The sequence below is a fragment of the Lissotriton helveticus genome, chromosome 5_1, assembly GCF_964261635.1.
Source record: "Lissotriton helveticus chromosome 5_1, aLisHel1.1, whole genome shotgun sequence".
In the NCBI taxonomy this organism is placed as follows: Eukaryota; Metazoa; Chordata; class Amphibia; order Caudata; family Salamandridae; genus Lissotriton; species Lissotriton helveticus.
The window spans coordinates 146,909,923-146,936,040 of record NC_136065.1 but is presented as its reverse complement, the minus strand read 5'-3'; positions in this window follow the sequence as shown (position 1 = coordinate 146,936,040).

Here is a 26,118-nt window from a genome sequence, read left to right as displayed (position 1 = left end):
GCTTGAAAAATGTTAACCTGAGTGATTTCCAGTGGAAAGACTTAATGCAAGCATCCTTCTATCATCCTTTGTATGTTAACTATACAGCCCCCACAAGGTGTCAGTTTGTGGAATTTGGCAGGAGTGACAAGTTGGGGTTATCCATGCTGGCCAGCCCTCCAGCCATTTATTCTGCCAGTCTCTGAACCGATACTTGAAATGAGCCCTCAGCAGGAATTCCAGAGCTTCATGGCCATCTGGTACTAAAGCGCACAACCAGATGACCAACCTCAAAGTCCATAATGGGTGCAAGTGCCACCTCTGGTCAGCACATGGAACCCAAACCCACTGCCACTGACCAGTAACAGCAGGCTGCTCTGTCTGGGACCTGGTGAGTGCTTTCCTCTCAGACAGACAGAGCAGGGCAACCTTCTCCATGACTGCTAAACCCCGTCTTGGATACTTTGGTACACCGCTGGACAGTAATTGGAGTCCACACCAAGGAGCCAACACCCTGGGCCTGTCTCAGCTCAGACTAGGGCCGGTCAAAGCTTTTGACCCTTACAAACACACGGGAACCCTCTGTGTGCCTGCAGAACACTTTGGAAGACGGCAATCAAACAAATGGAGCCCAAGCCTAGGCGCCCACTCCATAGGTCTGCTGTAACTATGGGACCCAACCAGGGCTTAAACCCCGCTGAAGCAAGCGAGCCATCACTCAACCTAGGTAAGTGTCTAATTGGAACCTTGGGAGGCACCAGTGGAGGGGTCCTGGCCAAATCCCTAGGCCCTTTCTTGAGAAAACATGTTCATCTGGCGCACAGGGAGCACGGCCATGTAGTTTTACAATGAGCTGTTTGAAAGGAAGAGACATACGCCGTCTTGAAGTAGATCTCCCTTTAATCACGTCCAGTGTCCAGCTCTCCCGGCAGCAACTGCCGTCACGGGAATTCTATAATAACATTCAGCAACAGAAGGGCACGAGTTCAACATAGCTCGTGAAGAAAGCTCGTGGCTATTAAAGAGACAGCATAATAACATGTAGATAGCATCCCAACACATCCCCCTTCCCTCAATAAACAAACAATGAACAAAGGAAAAAATAAAAATAAATAACAACTAACCCACCCCATCCCTAAAAAAACAAAAAATGAAAATGTAATCATTCAATAAGTGACAAAATCCCACAACTTCACAGGAACAACTTTGCACCTGGTGGAACATCGTTGAGGAACAACATCATTAAAAACAGAACCAGGGCTAGAAGCGGGCAAAACCCGAGGAATAGTATTAGCAGGAAGTAAGCCTGAGTCAGAGGTGGGCAAAACTCGAGACCCCAAACCAAATTTGCTCTTCACATACTCCACTTTATGCTTAGGAACAACAGAAACACGAGACTTGTTCCAAACCTTACCATTCTCCAGAACTACCACATGGTCCTTAACTTCCTTAACCCGAACAGGAGGGGAAAACTGAGCCAATCCCTTACCCAAAAGCACAGGTTTCCTGATTCTCACCCAGTCCCCCGAGCGCACAGGAGATGATCTAAAACTACCCTGAGCGTAATTGGCCTGAGTAAAACCTCTAACATCAGCCACCTTACCTAGCTTGACCACATCAATGTCTTTCCTCAACATCCAATCCTTGTTCAGTTCCGAACCGGCTACTCTACCCCTGAGTAAAGTAAAGGGTGACACGCCCGTGCTAGAATGAGGGGTAACCCTTAATGCCCACAACATGTCGGAAATGACCTTCTTCCAATTCAGACCATTGATGTTAGCCAACTGCAATTGATCCTTAATCACACGGTTCAAACGCTCAACCAAGCCATTGCTTGAAGGATGATAAAGAGAGGTGAGAATGTGTTTGATGCCATGAGACTTTAAAAAACTTTGCATTTCACCAGACACCAACTGAGTGCCATTATCAGACACCAACTCTTCTGGAAAACCCTCACGCAAGAAAACATCTTTAAAGAAATTAATAACAGTAGCAGAATTGATACCCTCAACAAACCTAATTTCCGGCCACTTTGACATGTAGTCAATCAAAACTAGCGCATACTTCGGAGTTGTTCCAAGATTATAAAATGGGCCAGCCACATCGAACGCCAACTTATGCCAAGGCAATTCCTCAACCTGCACAGGAGTCACAGGAGAGGGACAAGTAACCTGAGACTTATCACTAAGAACACAAGCACTACAGTCACGAACACAGTGTTCAATCGCCCTATCCACCCCAGGCCACCAGAAATCTTCACGTACCCTCCTTTTCATAGCACGAATACCCAGGTGACTCACGTGAGCCAAATCCAAAACCTTTTTGCAAAGAGCTTCCGGAACCACCAATGAACCACCTCTACGTAAGACACCATCAATTAAAGACAATTCATCACACACCCTCCTGAAAGGTACCAACTTTGAAGGCAAAGACTTGTCATCGGGCCAACCATTAGTCAAGTAATCAATAACACAACACAAATCCCTATCCTCAGTTACAGCAAGCTTCCAATCAGCCTCCGATAGCGTAATACCAACCTCTGACACAGGACTAACTGCACACACCATTTCCAATTCCCCACAACTGTGCTCCAAATCATTGTGAGGAAGAGGCAACCTGGACAAACAATCAGCCACATTGTTCCTAATCCCAGGCACATATTCCAGATGATAATCAAACTCACTAAGCCTGTATTGCCATTTAGCAATGTGAGGAGAAGCCCTCCCACCACCTTTAGTAGTGAAGAGATCAACAAGAGGCTCATGATCAGTCTTGAGTATAATATGATTCCCCAAAACAAAATTCCTGAAATGCTGCACACCCCACCATAAAGCCAACGCCTCCTTTTCAATGGTAGAATAGGTGCTTTCCGCTCCATGTAAGGTTCTGGAAGCAAAAGCAATTACTTCCTCCTTACCATCAGGCCTCTTCTGCAAAAGAACTGCCCCAAGCCCCACATTGCTGGCATCAGTAATAACAATGCATTGGTCATTGATATTAAAAAGCTTGAGAGGACGTGCCTGCACAATTGCATCCTTCAGTAATTTAAAATCATTCGCACACTCCTGTGACCAATCATACTTCACATTCTTTTTCAACAAATTCCTTAAAGACCCAGTCCTATCAGAAAAATTACGAACAAACTTAGCATAATATTCAACTAGTCCCAAAAAGGAACGTAGTTGATCCTTGTTCAATGGTTCTGGTGCATTTTGAATGGCATCCAACAATTTAATTTTGGGTTCCACCCCCTTAGCTGAGATGTGATGTCCCAAATAATCCACACCATCCCTGAGAAATTTGCACTTGTCCTTCCTCAATGTTAAACCAAACTTCCTTAGAATTTCCAAAACCGTTCTTACTCTGCTATTATGCTCATCCACAGACTTCCCATAAATGAGAATGTCATCCTGAAAGAAGACGACTCCCGCAGTATCCTTAAAAAGATTGCCCATAAGGCGTTGAAAAACTACGGAAGCCGACGCCAGTCCGAATGGCATCCTCAAATAACGGAAGGCACCCTCAGGAGTTACAAAAGACGTAAGGTGCCTTGAATCCTTGCTTAACACAATCTGATGGTATGCCGAAAAAATATCCAGGGTGGTAAAATACCTGGCACCCTCCAATGTAGATAGCATTTCATTAATGTTGGGTAATGGTTGTCGATCAACCCAAATACAAGCATTCAAGTCGCGCAAGTCTACACACATTCTAAGAGACTTATCGGCCTTGCGCGCTAAAACTATGGGAGACAACCATTCTGACCCCTCTATGGGTTCAATCACTCCCAAAAGACACAATCTCTCCAGTTCATTCTTCAATTCATTTCGCATACTAAGTGGTACTTTGCGAACCTTGTGTGCAACTGCTCTAACCCCCTCTTTCAAAACAATTTGGTGCTGAAAACCCTTGAGTTTACCCAACTTGTCACAAAAAACTTCCGGAAACTCTTGCGCCCATTCACTCTCACACGAAACACTCAGAGAGTGCACAGACTCAAAGTCAGGCAAAGAGGCATAATACTGCTTAGCCTCTCGTCTTGACAAAACCATGTCCTCATGGTTTGGATCAAGGATCATGCCAAGCTCAACCTGTTCATGCCAACCCAGCAAATTTGTACCATCTTTGACAACATAAATAGTAGAAGATGTGAAATCACCTTTGTACTCAAGCTCACCTCTAAACTTTCCTAATACCTCCACCCTTTTGCCCCATACGCAAACATTTTAATAAAGGACTGAGACAAAAGAACTCTCCCTAGAATGTCTAAATCTTTAACATTGACTATGGAGAAAGGAGAACCTGAGTCCGCCAGAAATTTGATACAAACACCATTCACATTAATAGAACAAGTCGGGGACTTCCTCCTACGAGACCCATCCATAGAAGCTATTTCAACAACACCATCCGCATCCATGGGAGAAGCAGACAACATCAACAACTCATGATACTCATCATCATCATCAACAACATACTGCCGTTCATCAATACTCTTCACCATTTGTGAAGACCCCTTTTGTACACCTGTGGCCTTGCACATACGTGCTAGATGACCTTTCTTCCCACATTTGAAGCAAGATTGATTAGCAGCAAAGCAAAATTTGAAGTTTCCCAAATGAGATCTACTCCCACATCGATAACAAGATAAGCCTTGAGTATCATTCCTAGGCTTGTTGGCAACAAATGAAGAAAAACGAGGAGAATTAGTATTGGATGTCCTCCGCTCAGAAGTCTTAATGGCCGCTTTAGTGGTGACAGCATTGATTTCAGAAGACTCCGCTGAAACCACAGCAGTCGACGCAGGAGTTGACGCAGGAGTACTCATCTCCTTCATGCAAAACTGGGAATGCTCAACTGATTTGGCCAAGGTCAACGCAGTTTCTAAGTCAGGATCACCAGAAGATAAAAGTTTTTCACGCACTTTCCTGTCACAAGTGCGTTCAATTAGCTGATCCCTAATAATTTCATCCCTAAATTCCCTGTAGTTGCAATTAACTGCCAAAATCCTCAAAGCTGCAACGAAATCATCAATAGACTCTCCGGGCATTTGCGCACGTTGCAAAAACGTTTGACGCTCCAATACAATGTTCCGTTTGGGACTAAATCTTTTGTCCAGAGTTTTGATAAGAGAAGCATACTCATCAATTACTTGTGCGTCACCGTCATCCCCTGAAACAGATATTCTCACTTCTTCAAGCGGTAAGGTTTCAAGAATGGACCTTCCTTCAGGCCCCAAATTGTACACTAATAACGCCCTCTTCTTTTTAGAGGTGAAGGTATCACCATCAATGGCTTCAATGTAGGCCTCAAACGTGGCTTTCCACTGCTTCCAGGGCATAGGAGGAGGACCAGAAGACTGCAAAGAGGGAGGTGGCGAGGCTACCTTTTCCATTTGCGTGGGTGAGTTGCTGCCGTAAAACCCCAAGAAGAAAATCCAAAAATAACAATATTTCCAAGAAGAATGTCACTCAAAGTGCCTATAATCCTCTTTTTTTTTAAAGTTAGTGTATGTATTCACAGAATTCCACGATGAAAACACAATGTCCATGCCATGTTATGCCCATAAGCGCATCATAATCTGCTCAGAGTAGCAGAAGAACGCACGTCACAATGCAGAATAATGCGCGTCAAAATCTGCTCACAACTGCAGTGACAGCAAGCGTCACAATGCGCTCCCAACACAGAGCGAGAGCAGAACGAGAATGACAGCGTACAGTAGAACAGGAATGACGTGCAGAGATCGCGCGTAGGCTCGAGAGGAGCAGAGCTCGCGCTTAGGTACTAGAAATTGTAATACGGCAAAACGTTCGAAAAAAAGGAAAAAAAGAGGAATTTTTTTTTTTAAACTTACGGCACCCAATATATCACACCAGCGAGAATGCGTGAACGTCGTGCCGCTTCTGTAATTCCTTAAGCATCTGGTAGATTGTCACAAAACTCCGACGTCACGGTTGCTTCGTCCTTTAAATCAGACGAAAAGCAACTCTAAGGAGAGACGAAGCACTGGACCCTCGTTGCCAGTGAAAGGAAGAGACATACGCCGTCTTGAAGTAGATCTCCCTTTAATCACGTCCAGTGTCCAGCTCTCCCGGCAGCAACTGCCGTCACGGGAATTCTATAATAACATTCAGCAACAGAAGGGCACGAGTTCAACATAGCTCGTGAAGAAAGCTCGTGGCTATTAAAGTGACAGCATAATAACATGTAGATAGCATCCCAACACTGTTCTACATGGTGTTCACAAAAAATACATTTTCCTTTAGCTGTTAGATTTGTTATAGCAGGTGCCACAATTGGTGAATGTAGATGTTGATTATATATGTGAGGTGATATGTGCACTGGGTCGGCCTCTGTAATTTACAGGCATACCCCAGGGTTACAGGCTTGCAACAAGCACACTTGGTTCATCCTGACACAGAAACATTCGTTGTGTGTGTGCTTAGGGATCGCTGGTTCCAGAGGTGAACAGTAAAAGGGTGGGAGTTGTGTGAGGTCAACATTGAGATGAGATTTCTAAGGGCTCCAACTACATGGCTATATGAAGCATGCAGTGCACATGATTGTGTGTTATGGAGGAACATTGACGAGGACAACTAGGTGACAATTTACTATACAGACATTCTGTTCCACAAATTCAGACATGACTATTAGCACTTAACAGATTCTGCCTTGGTCATTTTGGCCAGTTCAGATGGCAGTGCTGGAAAGGAAGCACTAGTGTGGAAACTGGCAGATGGAAGATGAGCTGGCAACAGTGGCCATGTACAGTGATAGAAATATACAACATGTAATGCAACGAGGGCATCCTTTTGTGTAGCGTTTCCCACTGCTGGAACAGCGTTTGACGTACACAGAGAGACATGGGTGGTGGGAGGTCTGAGTATTTACAAGGCACATATGTGAAAGTGATGTGTATATTGCATTCTTGTGGCATTTCTTCAGTGAGTGTGGATGAGACTAAAACTGCTAGCATTCATACCTGAGTGGGGGGAATGTGCTGTGTGGCTAGTCCTGCATGAGCCCTTACCACACCGAGGATGTGTGCTGGTCTTGGTTCTTTGTACGGTACGATGTTTTACTTAATGATATGTTTGTTGAGTTGTGTGTGTGGTACATCGCCCTGTTTGTCTGATTTGCACGCATGTTGGTTGTGGGCATGTAAACATTTGCAGGGACTGACATGTTCTCCTACCTAGGCTTATTTGGTAAGGTTATCTGGCCTGATGATTGTGGCCTTTGGAACTGTAGCTTATGCAGCTGGGGGGGATACATGGCATCAAAGATATGTCAATCTAAGGTGAAAGAGTATGAGTCATATTCACATCTGCCACCGGTGGGTACATCTGGCACCTGTATCTTTCCATACCTATCCTTGAAATGTTCCCTCTCATCTTGCCACTTCTTTTGGATTTATCTTAAGTATGCATTCATATGTATTATTTATATTTTAGTGTTTTATAGAGCGCAAACTTGACCCGTTAGGGTATCAGAGCGCTTTACAGGAACAAAACAGTATACAATAGGTTTGAAGTCACAAAAGTACACAATATATGGGAAGGGACGGGGTGCTGGGTACGTAAGGGATAGAGGGTACGTATGTGCATTCCTCTCCCCATTCCCCCTGCCAACATAGGATTCATCCAGTTGGTGACTTCCTGCCACATGGCCTGCTTCACTGAGAAGAGGTGGGGAGGAGGTGTGGCCTAGAGGCTAGAGTTGGTGACATTGGAACCTCAGGACCAAGATTTGAATCCGGCCTTGTCGCTGGGCTCAACATTGTGTGATTTTTGTTAAATGACTCAATCTTCCTGTGCTTAGAAATGTGACATGTGAAATGTATTTGTGTAGTCACAACTTGATGTGCATGATCTTGTCTCCCAACCCCCTCCAACCAAGCAATGTGCAGCACTCCATTGCTTCCTAGCTAGGTTTGCGCTATATAAATACGGATACATACTGGCGGCGTAAAGAGAGACCATGGAGTTCTATGGTGGCCATCTACAACGTTTACCACAGTGATTGTTTCTTCCTCAGTAAAGTTCCTCTTCCTCCAGCTGGTCTGTGCCATCAGGGCCTTTCTGGCTCCAGACTGACATGCGGCATACGCAAAAGAGGGTAGGGCTCTGGGAGATTCTTCTATTTATGTGCTTTAGATTGCAATTGCTGCCTGGGGTGATGGATTGTGGGGTAAAAAACCTTTACCACAAAGTTTTTACCACGCGGTACCTTTACCACGCGGCCGTTACAACGCAAGTCGTTACCACGACTTGCGCTGGAGGGCGCTGTGGGATAAGGAATTTTATAAATTTATATTCCAACACCTTCCCTACTGTTATGGGGACTGGTGTTGGAATATAAAATTATAAAAAACCTAAATCCGCGCCCTCCAACGCAAGTCGTGGGAACGACTTGCGTTGTAGCGACCGCGTGGTAAAGGTATGCGTTGTTACAACCTGCATTGTAACAACGCACATCCGGATTGTGGTCATGTGTGTGTACTTCCCTACCCCTTCATAGTATGTAGTAGCATGTGTTTATTTAGTGCAATATTCCGCTACACCCAGTACGCAGACTCTTAAGTCCACTTTCAGAATCTACTCATGCAGATTTACATCTTTTAGATTTATGGTCAAACTTTCTAGCATGAACTGTTCAAACTTAGATTTGCATAATCAAATGAGGGCAGACTAATGTGCACATACATACATGCAATTTCATCTACTTATTCTTTATAACAGTTAGTAATTGTAATTGTAAATTGTATTTATATGGCGCTTACTACCCATGATGAAGCATTGAATCGCTTTGTGGTGAGTAGCACACTACTCCGAACCCAAGATTAGAGTCATAGTTAGTTGTTTAGTAATATGTACTTCCTTTTCCCCTTGTTGATTAGTTGTGGTAAGTTTATTAAAGTTTATGCTCTCGTGTTCAAATACAGTTAGCAGTGCTTTGAGTAGGGATAGAATAATGGAAGTGGATTACAAAAGGACAGTTATGAGTTGCTATTGGGAGTAGTAGATATGTGTGCTTGTTAGTTGAGTGAGCTGGCTATAAAGGAGGGGAAGTTTCAAAAGGATATTTCGGAGTTCATAGTAGTCAAAAAGATTTGGGATGAGTCAGAAAGAGGAGGGATGAGACAAAGGTTGAAGGAAGTAGATTTTTTTAAAATTTGAGCAAATATATGGAATAAACATTCACATGTGTAGAGAAATAACTACACATCTAAATATGTAGTGATATGCATGTATTTATATACTTATAATCACATTCCACTTAGTAAAGTTTCAGGGCCTGATTCTTAAAGGTACACGTACACGTTTGTGTACATTTAAAATAATTCCAATATTTACAGAACTGCATTTTAATAGTAAGTTTACTAGTGCAGTGACTCCGCGGTTGGGGGGAAGAACTCGTCACATAAAAAGATCAGGCCCTTGGTCAATAATATATGTATGCATGCAGCAGTAGCAGCTGCAGTTTGGGACGAGTGGTGGGGCAGGGTGTTGAGGGGGCATACGGGCCTCGAAAGGAGGGCGGCAAAATAAAAATAAAAAATAATAACAAAAATGTACCTTCAGCGACCGTGTCGCACATCCTGCGTCACACTCCACTGCTCCTCTTCTTCAGGCACAGGCTCCCAGAATGCACTGAGTCCAATCTTGAAGCTGGTCTCACATGAGAGCAGCTTCAGGATTGGCTTGAGCGCCCTTGATTAGCGCTCCAGGACAGACTGGGAGTTGGGCCTGCTCTCTCCAACCCCAGCAATGCAGTTGAAGTTGGAGAGAGCTTCACTGACCATGGCGGTTTGGCCGCAGTGAAGGGAGGGCATTACCTTTCCCCTCAATGCTGTCACCCCCAGACCCCGCCCCCAAGACTTGGCAGGAAAGGAGAAATAAAACGATTCTTATTTTATTTTTCCTTTCCTGCCGTATTGGAGGGGTGGGGGCGACGATCCTCCATAGAGGAGGAGCGCCTGCTGGCATGCAGCCATGCGTCTATACATGCACACACTTACTGGGGTAACTCTACCCGCGTCAATTGGGCCCTCTGTTCGATTTCTCTAATAATTGTACTCAGTGTTTATTTATTTAATTATTGATGATTTGTTAGGTACCTGCCACTAATGGGCACTGCAGACTGCCAGAAGGAGTAATGAGGTTGGGGGGGGTGGGGTGGGGGAGGCGGTAAAAGGAGAAATAAAGAAGGGATGAAGGATGGATTATCAGAAGTGCCGGCTTTAGCGTTGGGGGTGTCCCGTACGACCCCTTTTGGTACTCCCCCACGACCGCCTCCTCGGATTCTCTCACCACCACCGGGCAAAAGTGTCCCTCATCTCCCCAATCATAAGATGTTGCTAAACGCAGCGCTCCTCAACCCCCCCCCCCCCACCCCAAGGTCAGCGCTCCCTCCACAGGTCAGCGCCCAGTGTGGCCGCATCAGTCACACTGCCCGAAAGCGTGCCCTGGTCAGGCGCGCAACACCCATTGGACTCAAAGGGCTTCAGCCCCCTGCCGTGTGTGCCAGCCCGGGATGAGACAGCTTCCCAGGCACACACACAGCGGCACCCGAGCACTTCACAGGTCTTTAAAAGACCATTTGCATGTTAATGCGGCCTTGCAGTTGTTTCACCCCTTCTAAGAGCCCCCGCAGCTCCACTCTGCCGATTGCTTAAAGATTCAGCCCCCCTGAAATTTTTTCTTAATCCCCCCCCCCCCCCCGAAATTTGGCTCTAGTTGCGCTGCGCCTCTGGCCCTGGTTATCCGCATCCAGGAGGAAGCATTCCGGGTGGAAGGCGGGTCCTTATGGCGCAATAGAGGCCTTCCTCTGATGCAGGCATAACGAATCAAACAGGCATGAGTTGCAAAGAAAGAATAACAGATCTATGCTTTTGCTTCTTGGTATTCTGTGTCATCTTCGGCAGGGGACTCTGCCGAAAAACGAAAAAAGATATTCATTTCGATTTTTTTTCTAACAGTTGCTGTGTTTCACGGGTGGTGAACCAATCAGTGACAAAAAAGGACGATTCGCTGTCGGCTGCATGTTTAGCCGCGCCATATGCAGCCCTGGGATACTCCGCCATCTGTTCTGCTTCTATTATTCCATACTTTACATAAAATGCCTCTTGAAATATATGAGCTAAATCAAATTATTGATAATCTCAACGCCGATTCAAGCGAGGACCCAACCAACTAATGGCCATTATTTTTCAAAGCACCAACCCGCGCTCCCGCCAAAAGCAGGAAAGCCCTCACTTCATAAGAAAAGCAAATTAAGGGACTGTGGGTCGAGTGCCCTAGAACAATGATTACAAGAGGTCTCTAGAGGACGGCACTGCAAAAAATCTGACTATTAAAATCCACACGCTCGGTGCTGCCAGGAAAATCATTTACAGGATGTCTATGAGATAACTTAATATTCCAAATTTTGACAAGTGCAAATCAATGGCCCGTGAATGCATCGACCTTCTGCAGGGCGCATTTCCAGCAGAGAGGGCGCCGAGGTGCCTGGCTCTGGAAAGACATTTTGTAATTGTGATGTTTCGCAGCACAAGTCCATAAGAAGCATTTGCAAAGCCTTTAGGTCTGCTTGCAATGATTTTCTTGTATTACTGTTGCAAGCATAGTGAATAGACAGTCGGGGGGAGATTTACAAACCTTTTGGGCTGGTTTTGCGTCCAAAAAGTGGCACAAATTGTTTGTTGTTGCTATTTTCTAGTTTTGCGCTGGAAAGCACCCTCTAAGTAGCACAAAGCAGCGTGAAGCACTACTTTGCGTAACTTTGCGCAAATAGGGCATTACAAGGGTGGTACATGTGTGTTCCCATGCAACCATCCATGCCTTTTAATGCAAAACCATATTTATAAAGATTAGTGAATATGGCTTTGAGCCAAAAGTTAACAATCCCTTCAAAAGAGGCGCTAACAGGAGAATTGCTTTAATTTCTCCGTGCTTGTCCGACTTGGCATGCGTGCTGCACTGTGCAGCATGTATGCAAAGTAGGAAATGCTTTGCTTCGTGCCTAGCATAATATTTTGTACAGGAAGGATACCCGTCATGTACACAGCCTATGCTACACTCATGCACACACCCAGGGCCGGACTGGGAACCAAAACAGGCCCTGGCAAGGTGCTCGGCCGACCCCCGGAAGGGGAAGGGTGAGTGGGGGTGGGAGGGGTGCGACCTAGCTTTGTACCGGGGCCGGTTTTCGGCTGATTTTGTTAAAGGGCCGATTTTGCAGCTATGCTGCAAAAACGTCCCTGTAACAAAAACTACCCCAGCGGAACCAAACCGGCCCTTCACCCGTGTGGCGCACCGGGGGATTGACCGGTGCCCGCTACGGCCAGTCCGGCCCTGCACACACCCTAGCTCTACGGTGCTAAGGTGTGTTGATGGCGCACATCAGCTGAAATCAGCGCCGGAGAAGGGAAAGGGGAGGAGAGAGGAGAGAGCCATATCTCTGAAGATATACTGCTCTCCTGCTCCCTCCATGTTGCACAACGCAGCACAGACTCGCGGGGGTGCTGCGCTGTGTTGCATGAGTTTTTTAAAAATCTCCCCCTCAAAGTATAAAAGTAATAACATCCTGGACAGCCTTTAGCACTGGTGGCGCCCGATGTTACCATGCTTGTTGGCGCCCCTAAATGATCTCCTTCTCCATGGATTCCCTCACTACCAACCGTTAACTGTGCCCCTCAAGTCTCCATAACCACTCTCTCTCTCATGCATTTATTTTGTTTTATAGCGCCACTCATACCAGTGCAAGGTTTCAAAGCACTTTACATCACATACACAATACACAGAGACAATGAATCATAAGTGTGTAAATCAGTGTATAGGAAATGTTACATCAGACAGAGGACTACAAGGTGTAGGAGTCACATATTATCCATACTGGTAGACAGTATAGTTTAAGAGTGCTTGGTCTGGAGAAGCACAAACTCAGAATTTTAAACGTAATGCCATGGTTGGGGGTTGGCTTTACTAATAAGAATTGATTTCTACCCAAGTGAACCCTTTTTGCAACATAAGGATAATGAAAGTCTGGGTGAAAAAATCATAACACTCTAATCTATACCTTGAAGTTAGCATGCAGGTCTTTAATGATAGCTAATAGCTCACTGTTCTATATTAGCAATTAAACGTTTAAACTGCAAGTAACACAAGCATTTGCAATGCAATAGGTCTCGCATTTGCGAGAGTTTAAGCTATTGGCATTGTAAATGGCAATGCCTTTCATTTATCTTTTAAAAACCAACACGTAAATAAAAGGCATTGCCATTTACAATGCCAATAGCTCAAACTCTCACAATTGCGAGAGACCTATTGCATTGCAAATGATTGTTTTAATCCCCACCCCCTTGTTTTTGTGGTACATGCCAAGGGAAACTATTCCATCATGACAGTTTTTGGTATAGATAATGTAGGTTCCCAGTGCGGTTTTGTGGCATTATATCATCTTATGTCGAACACACAATATTTCTTGTATGAGAAAGGGGGTAATGCGCCAATGGCTTATGTCAGTACTTTAATATAGGTGGAATCGAAAATAGACATTTTGTCATTGCTGATGTAATCATGCAGTTATTTTGGAGAGAGGGAGAGGGCTGCGTTCTTCGCTCCGGAGAGGTCAGCGCGGGGTACCGGGGCAGAAGGAAGCGGGGCGGACCATGGCTCTCTTCCTGCCACGTGGGCTGCTCCGGAGCCTCCGGGAGACCTTAAACCGGCCCAGGCCCGGGGGGGGCAGGGGCTGCCTGCCGCCGCCGCCTGAAGGATGCACCAGAGCAGAGGCTACAGCAGAGGTGAGTGCGCCGCGAGGCTAGCGGGCGGTGGTATGAAGAGAGGGTCCCCAGCACCCCCTGTGAAAAAACACGGAAAAACAGCATATTTGCTCCTAGTATCAAAAATTCTCCCCCCCCCCAAAAAAAAACTACAAATCATGGCACTAGTGAACCCCGTGGTTCGAACTCTGCCCTAGAGAGGGTCGTGTGTGTACATCGTCAGTCAGCACATCTGGGGATGCAACAAGTTTGTTTCTGGAACCGCTGCCGCCTCACTCTACTCGTGTGGTGGGCTCACCTTCCCCCAGCACCCGCGGAAGACGTTTGTATGGTACAGAGCTCTCCACCAACAGAGCACAGCTCTCCTCACGGATGCTCCCCACCGCCATGGTCTGCCTTTAGTCACGGCGCTTCCTCAACCTTCCTCTGCCCGTGGCCACGAGCACAGCGTGGAGCCTCCTTGGCACTGAAAGCGAACACGAGATCGCTATTGTATAGAAAAAAGCCGCATCCAGACACACCGACCTACCAAAGAAACTGCTATGCGCCAGACGTGCAGAGAAAGACTTTGTTCACTGCGCACGCGCGTCAGCCGTTTTAAGCCTCACGAAGTTTCACTTTCTCAATGTGCCCTCGCAGTTTTCTGTAGATCTTACTAACGTACATGACGTCTATCACTATGCACGCGTGCTTTTATCCGGGCAGTGACCGGCTTGCGCGAAATTTCACCCAGATATAGCTGGAGCAGTTGGATGAGACCGGCAGGTTAGTGTTTTTGTGTGCGAGTAACGACGTAGTGAGTATCGCGCGGGGAGAAATAACTCTGGGGAAGCTGGACGGTGTTAAAGGGCCAGGGGCCAAGTGGGTAGTAAAGACATCGAAGGAAGGAGTTGCCATTTGAGCCCATTACATGGGGTGCGTTAACAATGGTGACGTGGTTGAGACTGTGTGTGAGGCCATTTGAACGGTTGTTGAGTGGGAGTGTCTAAACAGCTATAATTATAATGGCGTGGGCCCGGGGAAGATACAATGGGGCGAAAGTGAAACTGCATGCTGGTTTGAGGAGATGCGCGCGTGCCTATACGTGCGCGTCCACAGACCCCAATTGCCGCGCGTGCCCCGTACCTTGAGAGGCATGTCGCTGACAATAAGTCAAGCTGGCGACAGCGCTTTTGCGCTGCAACGCCAGGCGGGACGTAAAAAGGGGCTCTCTGACAGGAGCAGTAACGCACTGACCTATTCACATTGTATGCACTTTGTGATCTACATGGTACACGTACTTTGCAGCAGAGATTTTAACCTCCTGGCCGCCTTTTTGATGAGTCAAACCTTCCAGTAAACAAAAGTCTGATCTCTTTGCAGCAGGTCCATGAATCACCAGAGTTATCTTGACATTTTTGTTTGCCTGGAATTTGGTGGAGGCAAGGAACGCCACAGCAGGTGCTTTTCAACTTGAAAACACGGCACCCTGCAAAGTCAACGCCCGGTGCGGTTGCACCAATCGGACCACCCTAGAGCCAGCCCTGATAACAAGTAAAGTTACCTCCGTTTAAAGGGCAGTGTGCATGTTTGCAAAAAGAAAAAAATAAGGAAATGTGAATCATTGCAAGACTAAATAAAAAGTGATATGATATGAAACAAGCCCTTGCACTGGAGAGCACTGCTTTTTCAGCAGAGGTACACAAGTGCAACATCAAAATATTATCACCCCCAGAAAAGAGAGCCAGTGGCTAAAGTGAGCTGACCCACTACCCACATTAGGCTTTGGTGGGCGAATGCAAAATGTGAACAGACCAATGGATAAGGAGGACTGACTGAAAGCCCCGTTCATGTAAATACATGTATGAGGCTGGTAAGACAGCCATAACTAAAAATACTTTTTCCAACGTCTTCGTATGTTTGTGTTGATATTTGAGGGCCTCCCTGCAAGGTACATGGAGGGGCCCCCGCTCTGGATTTAGTCTGTAACTCTCAGGCCAGAGTTCTGTGCTGAGGGGGCCCCCTGCAGCTGTGTTACGCCACTGACTTATATTAACGCTTGTGATGGAGAGGAGTTGGGGATGTTGATCTGCCATAGATGGAGAAGGAGTTTTCTGCACCAAAGCCCCTCTATATGTGTATGCGTGTATGTGTGTGTGTGTGTATATATATCTACACTAATATAATAAGGAGAGAGCCCAAACCTTTGAGGCGGGTAATCTCAGGAACCACAGCACCAATCACAACACCCAATACAACCTTGGAAAGGGCAGTTGCAGCAGAAGGACATAGGCTATGCAGACGCCCACCATATACATTTAAAAGGTAAAAGAACCGTGCCAGCAAAGTAGTCCCTTGTGGGCGTGTCTGTGTTGTGCTGTGGGCGTGTGCTGGGGGCGTGACAAACGCTGGGGGCGTGTGGTACGTTCCGCCCTTCATGCCATGTCTCATATCATGTGCTGTGGGCATGTGGTGGGGGCGTGGGAGTGTGCGGGGTGCGGGATTACGCAAAAAAAAGTGAGCGTTGTGTCCAATATTTCATTGTTTTCTCTTCCCAGGTTCTGTACATTCCAGCTCTGGGTGTCCACCCTGCTCCTTTTAAATACCCCTGCACCCCATAATCATAACCCACCCTTACTCCTTAAAATACCCCAACACCATTAAACACTAACCCATCTTAACCCTATAAATATACCCTGTACCCCAAAACCCAAACCTATCCCTAAACCCTAAAAATACCCCTGTACCCCAAAACCCAAACCTAGCCCTGAACCCTATAAATACCCCTGTACCTCAAACCCAAACCTTCCCCTGAACCCTAAAAATACCCCATGCACCCCAAAACCCAAACCTAGCCCTGAACCCTAAAAATACCCCTGTACCCCAAAACCCAAACCTACCCCTGAACCCTAAAATCCCCCCTGTACCCCAAAACCCAAACCTAGCCCTGAACCCTAAAATCCCCCCTGTACCCCAAAACCCAAACCTAGCCCTGAACCCTTAAAATACCCCTGTACCCCAAAACCCAAACCTACCCCTGAACCCTAAAATACCCCTGTACCCCAAAACCCAAACCTAGCCCTGAACCCTTAAAATACCCCTGCACCCCAAAACCCAAACCTACCCCTGAACCCTAAAAATACCCCTATACCCCCAAAACCAGACCTACCCCTGAACCCTAAAAATACCCCTGTACCCCAAAACCCACACCTATCCCTAAACCCTAAAACTACCCTTGTACCCCATAACCCAAAACTATATCTGAACCCTTAAAATACCCAAACACCCCAAAACATATACCTCAGTACCCCAAAACATATACCCCTATACCCATACTTACCTTATCCAAACATTAAAAAAAACATGCTTTTACCATTCATGCATTTACAACGAATTTTGTTGTAAATGTATGCGTGGTAAAAGCATATAAAATGTAATGCCATGCGTTATAATGACATTGCGAAGTCATGGTACTTTCATAATGAAAGTATGCGGAGTGATGGTATGCGTAAAGAAAGTTGCTGAATAATGGGTGTTTACCATCCCCCGGTAAGTACATTGGTGGCACGGCGGCCCACATCTCCAGCAACATACTCATATTTTTTCACCACCAATTTGAAAAATGCACAGCTCTCTCTCATTGATGGCCAGCACCGACATACACTTTTAGACACACCTCCCGCCACAAGTTCTAGAATTGCGAACTTTAGAGCTGGGGAGCTACGTTCGAATCTCGGCACCAGCTCAACATCCTGTGATTCCAGGCAAAACGCTTTGTCTCCCCGTGCCTACCACAAATGAATGTGTTCTTCTGTAATGTAAATTGTGCTCATGCCATGTTGTCGAGTTTGCGCTATATAATATTGCAAGGAAAAATAAAGTAGGGAAACTCGAGTTCACACACTACTGAACGCGCACTCTTAAGTGCATCAGCAGTGCACTGTGAATCGGAGATTTTCACAGGCCTGTGACAGATAAGAAATGCTATCAAAAGGAAATCCTACAAAACAATATACTTCTGGCCGGCAGCAATTCATACCCGGACAACGTCGGGACAGGCTGCTATTATATATATATATATATATTCATATATACATATATATTTTTTTATTTTAATTTTTTTTCTGGGAAAAACAGAGACTGATGAAACTTGTAATACTGTAGTCAGGCCATAACTAAAAAATACTTTTCCCAATATCTGTGAATGAATAAGTTGATATTGACAAATTGCAAGCCTACCGAGGAAGCACTGGAGCTTGTACAAATAGTGTAGTGAACTGGTCTTCGGCTACAGAATAATGCTGACTCAAGCACTGGAATGTGGAGAGGGGATTGTAGGAAGCTGGTGGTCGTGAAAATTGATGACGCTTGTGATGGCGGCTGTTTAATGACTGCTTCTTGTAAAGGTGGATCTTAAGTTATTTCTTAATTGGAGGAGAGATGATGCAACCCTGCTTTGGGTGAGTATGTTGTTCCAGCATAGAGAAAAAAAGCATTGGCATAGCCAATAGGTCTCGCATTTGGTAACTCATAAGTGTTTAGCCAGAGCTTTTGGCTTTGTCAATGTCTTTAAGCTATGTTTTAGAGCACTGTGGCTGCTGTGTAACATGTCGAAAAGTTATAATAAAAAAGTGTTACAAGCATTTTTGTTAGCTTATATATAACCAAGAAGACATTATGTACAACTTAATGACCCTATTAAAAAAAGAATGAAAATATAAAAATGTCTTCTAGTTTATTTGTCCTTGCAATGCTGGCAACTTCTTCCTGCCTGTTCTAAATCTTGTTTGTAATAACTATTATTTTGTTATGGGGGTCGAGGGAGACATAAATAACGGGAGAGTTGAGGTTGGGAAATAGGACCTGAATTATAGCACAAGCAATGGACGGACACTGGGGGAGAATCAACAGATGCCATATTCCGAGAGCAGACTGAGGTGGTGCTGAGTGATGCTGAGGTGGTGGTGTGCTGGTGCGGAGATGGTGCTGGATGATACTCAGGTTGCGCTGAGTGATCCTGAGGTGGTGCTGAGGTGATGGTGTGCTGGTGCTGAGATGATGCTCAAGTGATGCTGAGTGATACTGAGGTGCTGTTGAGTGATGCTGAGCGATGCTGTGGTGGTGGTGCTGCACTGGTACTTAGGTGGTGCTGCTGCGCTGGTACATAGGTGGTGCTGAGCTGGTGCCCAGGTAGTGCGTAAGTGGTGCTAAAGTGGCGCTGAATGATAATGAGATGGTGCTGAGTGATGCTTTACTGCTGCCGAGTGATGCTGTGGTGGTGCTAAGTTATGCTGAGGTTGTGGTGCTAAGCTGGTGCTCAGGTGGTGTTTAGTCAGGCACGGCCAGTGCAGGGCGTTATACCGGGGTGGTGACGTCAGGCGGAGGAGGGTCAGGGTGGGAGGTTGTAAAATGCGGGATATGGACCATTACAGGTAAGTACCGGAAAAAAAAAAGGAATTTCGTTACCTGTGCTGCATCGCCAAATGTGATGCAGCGCGGGCAACAAAATTCGTTTTTTTTTTCCGGTACTTACCTGTAATGGTCCATATCCAGCATTTTACAACCCCCCACCCAGACCCTCCCCCGCCTGACGTCACCGCCCGGTATACCGCCCTGCACGGGCCGTGCCTGTGTATAGTGATGCTGAGTTGGTGCTTTGCTACGGTGATGCTGTGCTGATGTTGAGGTGGTGCTACACTGATGCTGGGGTAGTGCTGCACTGATGCTTAGATGGAGCTGCGCTGATGCTGTTCTGGTGCTGAGGTGGTGCGGAGTGATACTGAGGTGGTGGTGTGCTTGTGCGGAGAAGGTGCTCAGGTGGTGTTAAGTAACACTGTGGTAGTGCTAAGTGATGCTGTGCTGGGGCTGAGTAATGCTGTGGTGGTGCTGAGTCATTCTGAGGTTGTCGTGCTGTGCTGGTGCTCAGGTGGTGCTGAGTGATGCTGAGTTGGTGCTATGCTAAGGTGATGTTGTGCTGATGTTGAGGTGGTGCTACACTGATGCTGGGGTTGTGCTGCGCTGATGCTTAGCTGGTGCTGCGCTGATGCTGTTCTGGTGCTGAGGTGGGTGCTGAGTGATACTGAGGTGGTGGTGTGCTTGTGCAGAGAAGGTGCTCAGGTGGTGTTGAGTGATACTGAGGTAGTGCTATGTGATGCTGTGCTGGGGCTGAGGGATGCTGTGGTGGTGCTGAGTCATTCTGATGTGGTCGTGCTGCGCTGGTGCTCAGGTGGTGCTGAGTGATGCTGAGTTGGTGCTATGCTAAGGTGATGTTGTGCTGATGTTGAGGTGGTGCTACACTGATGCTGGGTTGTGCTGCACTGGTGCTTAGATGGTGCTGCGCTGATGCTGTTCTGGTGCTGAGGCGGGTGCTGAGTGATACTGAGGTGGTGGTCTGCTTGTGCAGAGAAGGTGCTCAGGTGGTGTTGAGTGATACTGAGGTCGTGCTATGTGATGCTGTGCTGGGGCTGAGTGATGCTGTGGTGGTGCTGAGTCATTCTGATGTGGTCGTGCTGCGCTGGTGCTAAGGTGGTGCTGAGTGATGCTGAGTTGGTGCTGTGCTATGGTAATGCTGCACTGATGTTAAAGTGGTGCTGTGCTGATGCTGAAATGGTGCTGCGTTGGTGCTGAGTTCCTGCAGAGGGGGCTACACTGGTGCTGAGGTGGGGCTGTGCTGGTGGTGGTGCACTGATGTAGAGGCGGTGCTGCGCTGGTGCTGAGTTGGTGCTGGGCTAGTGGTGGTGCATTATTGAGGAGTTGGTGCTGTGCTGACGCTGAGGTGGTGATGTGGTGGTGCCCAGGTGGTGCTTGTGCTGATACTGAGGTGATGCTGTTGTGGTGCTCAGGTGGTGCTTGTGCTGATGCTGAGGTGGTGCTATGCTGATGCTGAGTTGGTGCTGCACTTGTGGTGGTGGTGCACTAATAAGTAGGCGGTGAGAAGGCGCTCTGTGGTGCTCAGTTGGCGCTGTGCTGATGCTGAGATGGTGCAGTGCTGATGCTGAGATGTTGCGCTGATGCTGTGCTGATGTGCTGCTGAGTGATACTGAGGTGGTGGTGTGCTTGTGTGGAGGTGGTGCTAAGTTGGTGCTGAGTGATACTAATGTGGTGCTGAGTGGTGCTGAGGTGGTGCTTAGTGGTGCTTTGGTGGTGATCAGGTGCTGCTGGGCTGGTGATCAGGTGGAGCTGAGTGATGCTGAGTTAGTGCTGTGTTGCTGCGGAGGTGATGCTGCACTGGTGCTGATGTGCTTCTGTACTTAGGCTCAACTGGTGCTGAGTTGCCGCTGAGGTGGTGCTTTGTGCTGAGGTAGTGCTTTGTTTGTGCTGAGGTGGTGCTGTGGTGGGGCTGCGCTGGTATTGATAGTGCACTGATGTGGTGGTGGTGCTATGCTCATGCTGATGTGGTGCAGTGGTGGTGTTAAGTGATGCTGAAAAGATGTTGCATGGGTGCTGTGTGATGCTGTGGTGCCAATGAGTGATGCTATGGTGGTGCTGAGTCTAGCTGAGGTGGCATTGGTGCGTGCTGGTGCTCAGGTGGTGCTGTGCTGGTGGTCAAGTGGTGATGGGTGATGCTGAGTTGGTGCTTTGTTGATGCTGAGATGGTGCTGTGCTGCTGTTGAGGTGGTGCTGCATTGGTGCTGAGGTGGTGCTACGCTGGTGCTGAGGTGGTGCTGTGCTGATGTATTTGTATTTTTGTATTTGTATTTTGATTTGTAGAGCGCCTTATCACCCAGGGGTCTCTAAGCGCTTGGCAGGAAGTGGATACAAGTGGACACAGAGTTGTTTAGGGGAAGAAGCTAGATGGTACCCCATGCCTCCTGGAATAGCACAGTTTTTAGCTTTTTCCTGAAAGGCATCAGACTTGTTTCCTTGCGCAGGTTCTCAGGCAGTTTGTTCCATGCACTGGGGATTGTGTGGGAAAACGTGCGACCTCCTATAGAGGACCTTTTGAACCGTGGGCAGATCAATAGTGCGGCTTCTGCTGACCGTAGATTCCTGCAAGGGGCATACGGGACAAGACGCTCCTTGATGTATTTAGGGGCTTGCCCATATAGGGCTTTATGCGTAATGCATAGGCCCTTGAACTTGGCCCGTTGGTTTATTGGCAGCCAATGAAGTTTGCGAAGAAGGGGGGTGGCATGAGTCCTTCTTGGCTTGTTAAAAATGAGCCTGGCCGCATCATTCATAACGATCTGAAGTCTGTTCATTAGTTTTTTCGGAGTACCGACATACATGACGTTGCCGTAGTCCAGCCGTGCCAGGATTAGTGCTGATACTGCTCTCCTGAGGGTGTCCACCGTCAGGATGGGCGACAGTTTACGTAGTTGTCTCATTAGGCCCGCACAGGTGCCCACTACAGCTGAGACCTGGGCTGACATAGTGAGGTTGGCATCTACAACTATGCCGAGACTTTTAACTGTTTCTGCCGGTACTGGGGGATTTCCTAATTCAGTGGGCCATAAGAGGTCACTCCAAGGGCTAGATGATGTTGTAATTGCAAGCACCTCCGTCTTATCAGGATTGATTTTTAAGGAGTTTGCCGTCATCTAGTTGACGGTGAATTTTAAAATATTTTGCAATTTTTGATCTGCTGTTGGAGTGTTACCAATTTGAATGATGATCTGGGTGTCATCAGCGTAATTGTATATACTGCAGTCCATCTGATTCAGTGCTGAAATGAGGGGCTGCAGATATGCATTGAACATCAAGGGTGACAGGGCCGAGCCCTGTGGGACTCCGCAAGTGATCTTTGCTGTCTCTGATATCAGGTCATCCAGTTGTACTCTTTGAACCCGTTCACCGAAGAACAAGGTCAGCCAGGCATGGGCCGTGCCCTGGATACTGAAGTCCCACATCCGCGACAGTAGTAGGTCATGATTGACCGTATCAAATGCCGCGGAGAGGTCAAGCAGCACCAGGGCACACGGGTCTTTTTTGTCTGCTTTAAGTCGCAGATCATCTAGCACGGAGAGCATGACCAATTCCGTGCTATTGTGGGCCCTAAAGCCGGCCTGGTTGGGTTCCAGCAAGGAATTGATCTAAAGATGGTGTGAAAGGCTAGGCAGTACATGCTGCTCCAATATTTTGGCTAGAAAAGGCAGTTGTGAAATGGGCCTGTAATTTTTTAAGATCTTGGTATCAGCCCCTTCCTTTTTTAGGCGCGGGATCAATCGGGCTTCCTTGAGGTTAGAAGGAACCTATCCGGAAGTGAGGGAGCTGTTTAAAAGTGTTAATATGTCATCCTCCAGGCCTGGCCATGCTTGTTTGAAGACCCTCGGAGGGCAAGGGTCAGCCGGTGAGCCTGATGTTGAGTTGGTACTGCACTGAAGGTTGTGCACTTATGAGGAGGTGGTGCTGTGCTGGTGCTGAGGTGCTGCAGTGGTGGTGCTGTGCTGATGCTGAAGTTTGTACTCTGGTGGTGCTGAGGTGGTGCTGTGCTGATGGTTAGGTGGTGCTGAGTTACGCTGAGGTGGTGGTGAGTGATGCTATGGTGGTGCTGAGTCATGCTGTGGTGATGCTACACTGATGCTTAGGTGGTGCCGCACTGATGATGAAATGGTGCGGAGTTGCTGCTGAGGTGGGCTGCACTGGTGCTGAGGTGAGACTGTGCTGGTTGTGATGCACCGATACGAAGCTGATGCTGTTCTGATGTGGAGATGGTGTTGTGCTGATGTTGAGGTGGTGCTGCACTGGTGCTGAGGTGGTGAAGCGCTGGTGCTGAGTTGGTTCTCCGCTGATGCTGAGTTGGTGCTGCACTGTTAGTGATGCACTGATGAGGAGGTGGTGCTGTGCTGATACTGAGATGGTGCTGTGCTGATGCTGAGGTGGTGAAGCTGAGGTGGTCAGGTGGTGTGCTGAGGAGGTGCTGCGCTAATGCTGTGCTGACACTGAGTAATGCTGTGTTGGTGCTGCACTGGTGCTGAAGTGATGCTGCACTGGTGCTGAGGTGGTACTGTGCTAATACTGAAGTGGTACTGCGTTGATGCTGAGTTGCTGCTGGGGTGGTACTGCACTGATGCTATGGTGGGGCTGCACTGGGGCTGTACTGGTGGTGGTGCACTGATGCAGAGGTGGTGCGGTGGTGGTGTTGAATGATGCTGAGGAGATGCTTCGCTGGTGCTGGGGTGATGCAGAGTGTTGCTGTGTTGGTGCTGCGCTGATACTGAGGTGGCGATGCTCCAGTGATGCTGAGGTAGTGCTCTGCTCGTAGTGAAGTGATGCTGTGTTGGTGCTGAGTTGGTGCTCTGCTTGTGCTGGTGCTGAGATGGTGCTGCACTGGGGCTGAGGTGGGGCTGTGCTGGGGCTGAGTGTTGCTGAGGTGGTGCTGTGCTGGTGTTGTAGTGATGCCCAGGTGCTGGTGAGTAATGTTCAGGTGCTGCTGAAGTGGTGCTGGGTGACGCTGACTGGTGTTGAAGTGGTGCTGCGCTGATGCTGAGGTGGTGCTGGGCTGGTGCCGAGGTGGTGCTGAGGTGGTTTTGCACTATCTACTTGAAGGATATATTGTTAAATAACCTCATATTACATGCTGCATTTGGTGAGCACGAGGAGGCATCCCTTGATATTGGTTTTATTTCACCAATGATTGAAACCTAAAAGAAATCATCAAAAGTTGAAAGAATGTAACTTAAAGCTGCTTTCATTTTCATAGAATGGAGCAATAACATCATGTTTACCTCTTTATAGTGCCAACCTGAGAGCTGGTAGCATTATGGGGATCTGGTCCCGCAGTGCTGCGGGACGTAGGAGGGCTGTTCTATGTGTCCAGTTTTGGACACAGCAGTATTAATATGTTTAATTGTTTGTTCTTTTTACTGGTCCCTTGTTACATGAGAAGGTGGCTCTCCACTCTATCATATTGCTTTTTTCTTGGTGAATGTACATAGCATGATAGTTACAATTGTTTGTGTTCTCTATGTTCTCCCTATCCAGTGGGTCAAGTTATTTTATATAAAATGTATGACCAGCTACCCTGCTGTATACACACAACCCGGTCATCTAGCCAGTTAATTAGTTTGCTGGGTGAACAACTAATCCTGCTCCCCGGCAATTAAAAAAAAAATTTGGGTGATCACCCCAGTATCAATAGAATCAGGCCTATTGATAATCACCTCAGAACAGGATGATAGTGGCAGATGGCTGATTACCCAACTCCAAGCTGGGTCTCAGATTTATTTGCAAAAAACATATACGCTCTGAACATGCAAGACCCTGGGGCTTATTTACAAGCCTCTTGCCCTACCCCTACGTCACTTTTCCCATGTTAAAAATGATGTAAAAGTGGCGCAAGGGGCTTGTAAAGAAGACCCCCTGCCTTTTGGTCCAAGTTGGCTGCCACAATGGCATTGTTCCCACGAAGGCGCGTATCATTCTGTTAGGGGACTTTTATATTTTTTTCCTCCTCACACAATAGTTTCTCTAGAATTGATTATAAAGTAGTTGACAATGCACTGTTATAAGACACCGTAACCTCTTCCATTGAGCCTATCCCCATTTTTGATCACACAGCCATCTCTGTTTCTCTTAGAATCCTGCCCCCTCGACCCAAAATCTGTTCATGGCGCATGAACACCTAAATTCTGGAGAATAAATCTGATATACGGATATTAAGCAAGAAGTTAGCCTTGTTCCTGAAAGAGAAAACAGCTTCAGTCTCCTCAACAGTTACTCTTTGGGATACCTTGAAATTTGATTTTTGGGGGACAAGTAATAAGCCGCTTGGCAAAGAAAAACAAAGAAATTAGAACTTTCCTGGACAAAATATTTGCTAATATCAAATCAAAGCAATTTTATTCAGAGGTTCAAAAGACCCTTCTGCTCTAGCAACACTAAAAGAACTAAAATATGATTATAATAAAATTATGAGTAAACAGATGCGCACACCTGTGGGTCAAGGCACAGAGAGATAAAAAATTGTTTTTCACAAAAAAGCTGTGAAATCACTAGTCACTTATTTAAAATTAAAAAAGAACTCCACATTAATTTCTAATATTAAAGGTCCCCTAAACTACATAAAAATGAAGATGAGCGATGTTATCAAAATCTTTCAGAAGTTCTATACCAATTTTTCCACTTCCAGAGACACTTGCCTAAAATGTCTTCAGTCTTTACTGATCAAAGCCATCTCCACTGAGGATAGTATGAGACTAAATGAGCCGATAGACAATAGCGAGATTCAGAAGGCCATTAAGCTAGTTTTGTCTAGGAAGGCCCCGGGTCCGGATGACCTATCTTAAGTTTCTACAAAACCTTTGAAGCCACAATTATGGGCCTCTTGGAAAGTGTGCTAAGTGCTTTTGCATTCTCGCGCGAAGTCTTGGGAACCGCCGGGGAGGTCACTTTTATAGTGATCCCAAAAGAGGGGAAGAAAATCCCTCCAATCCGAACAA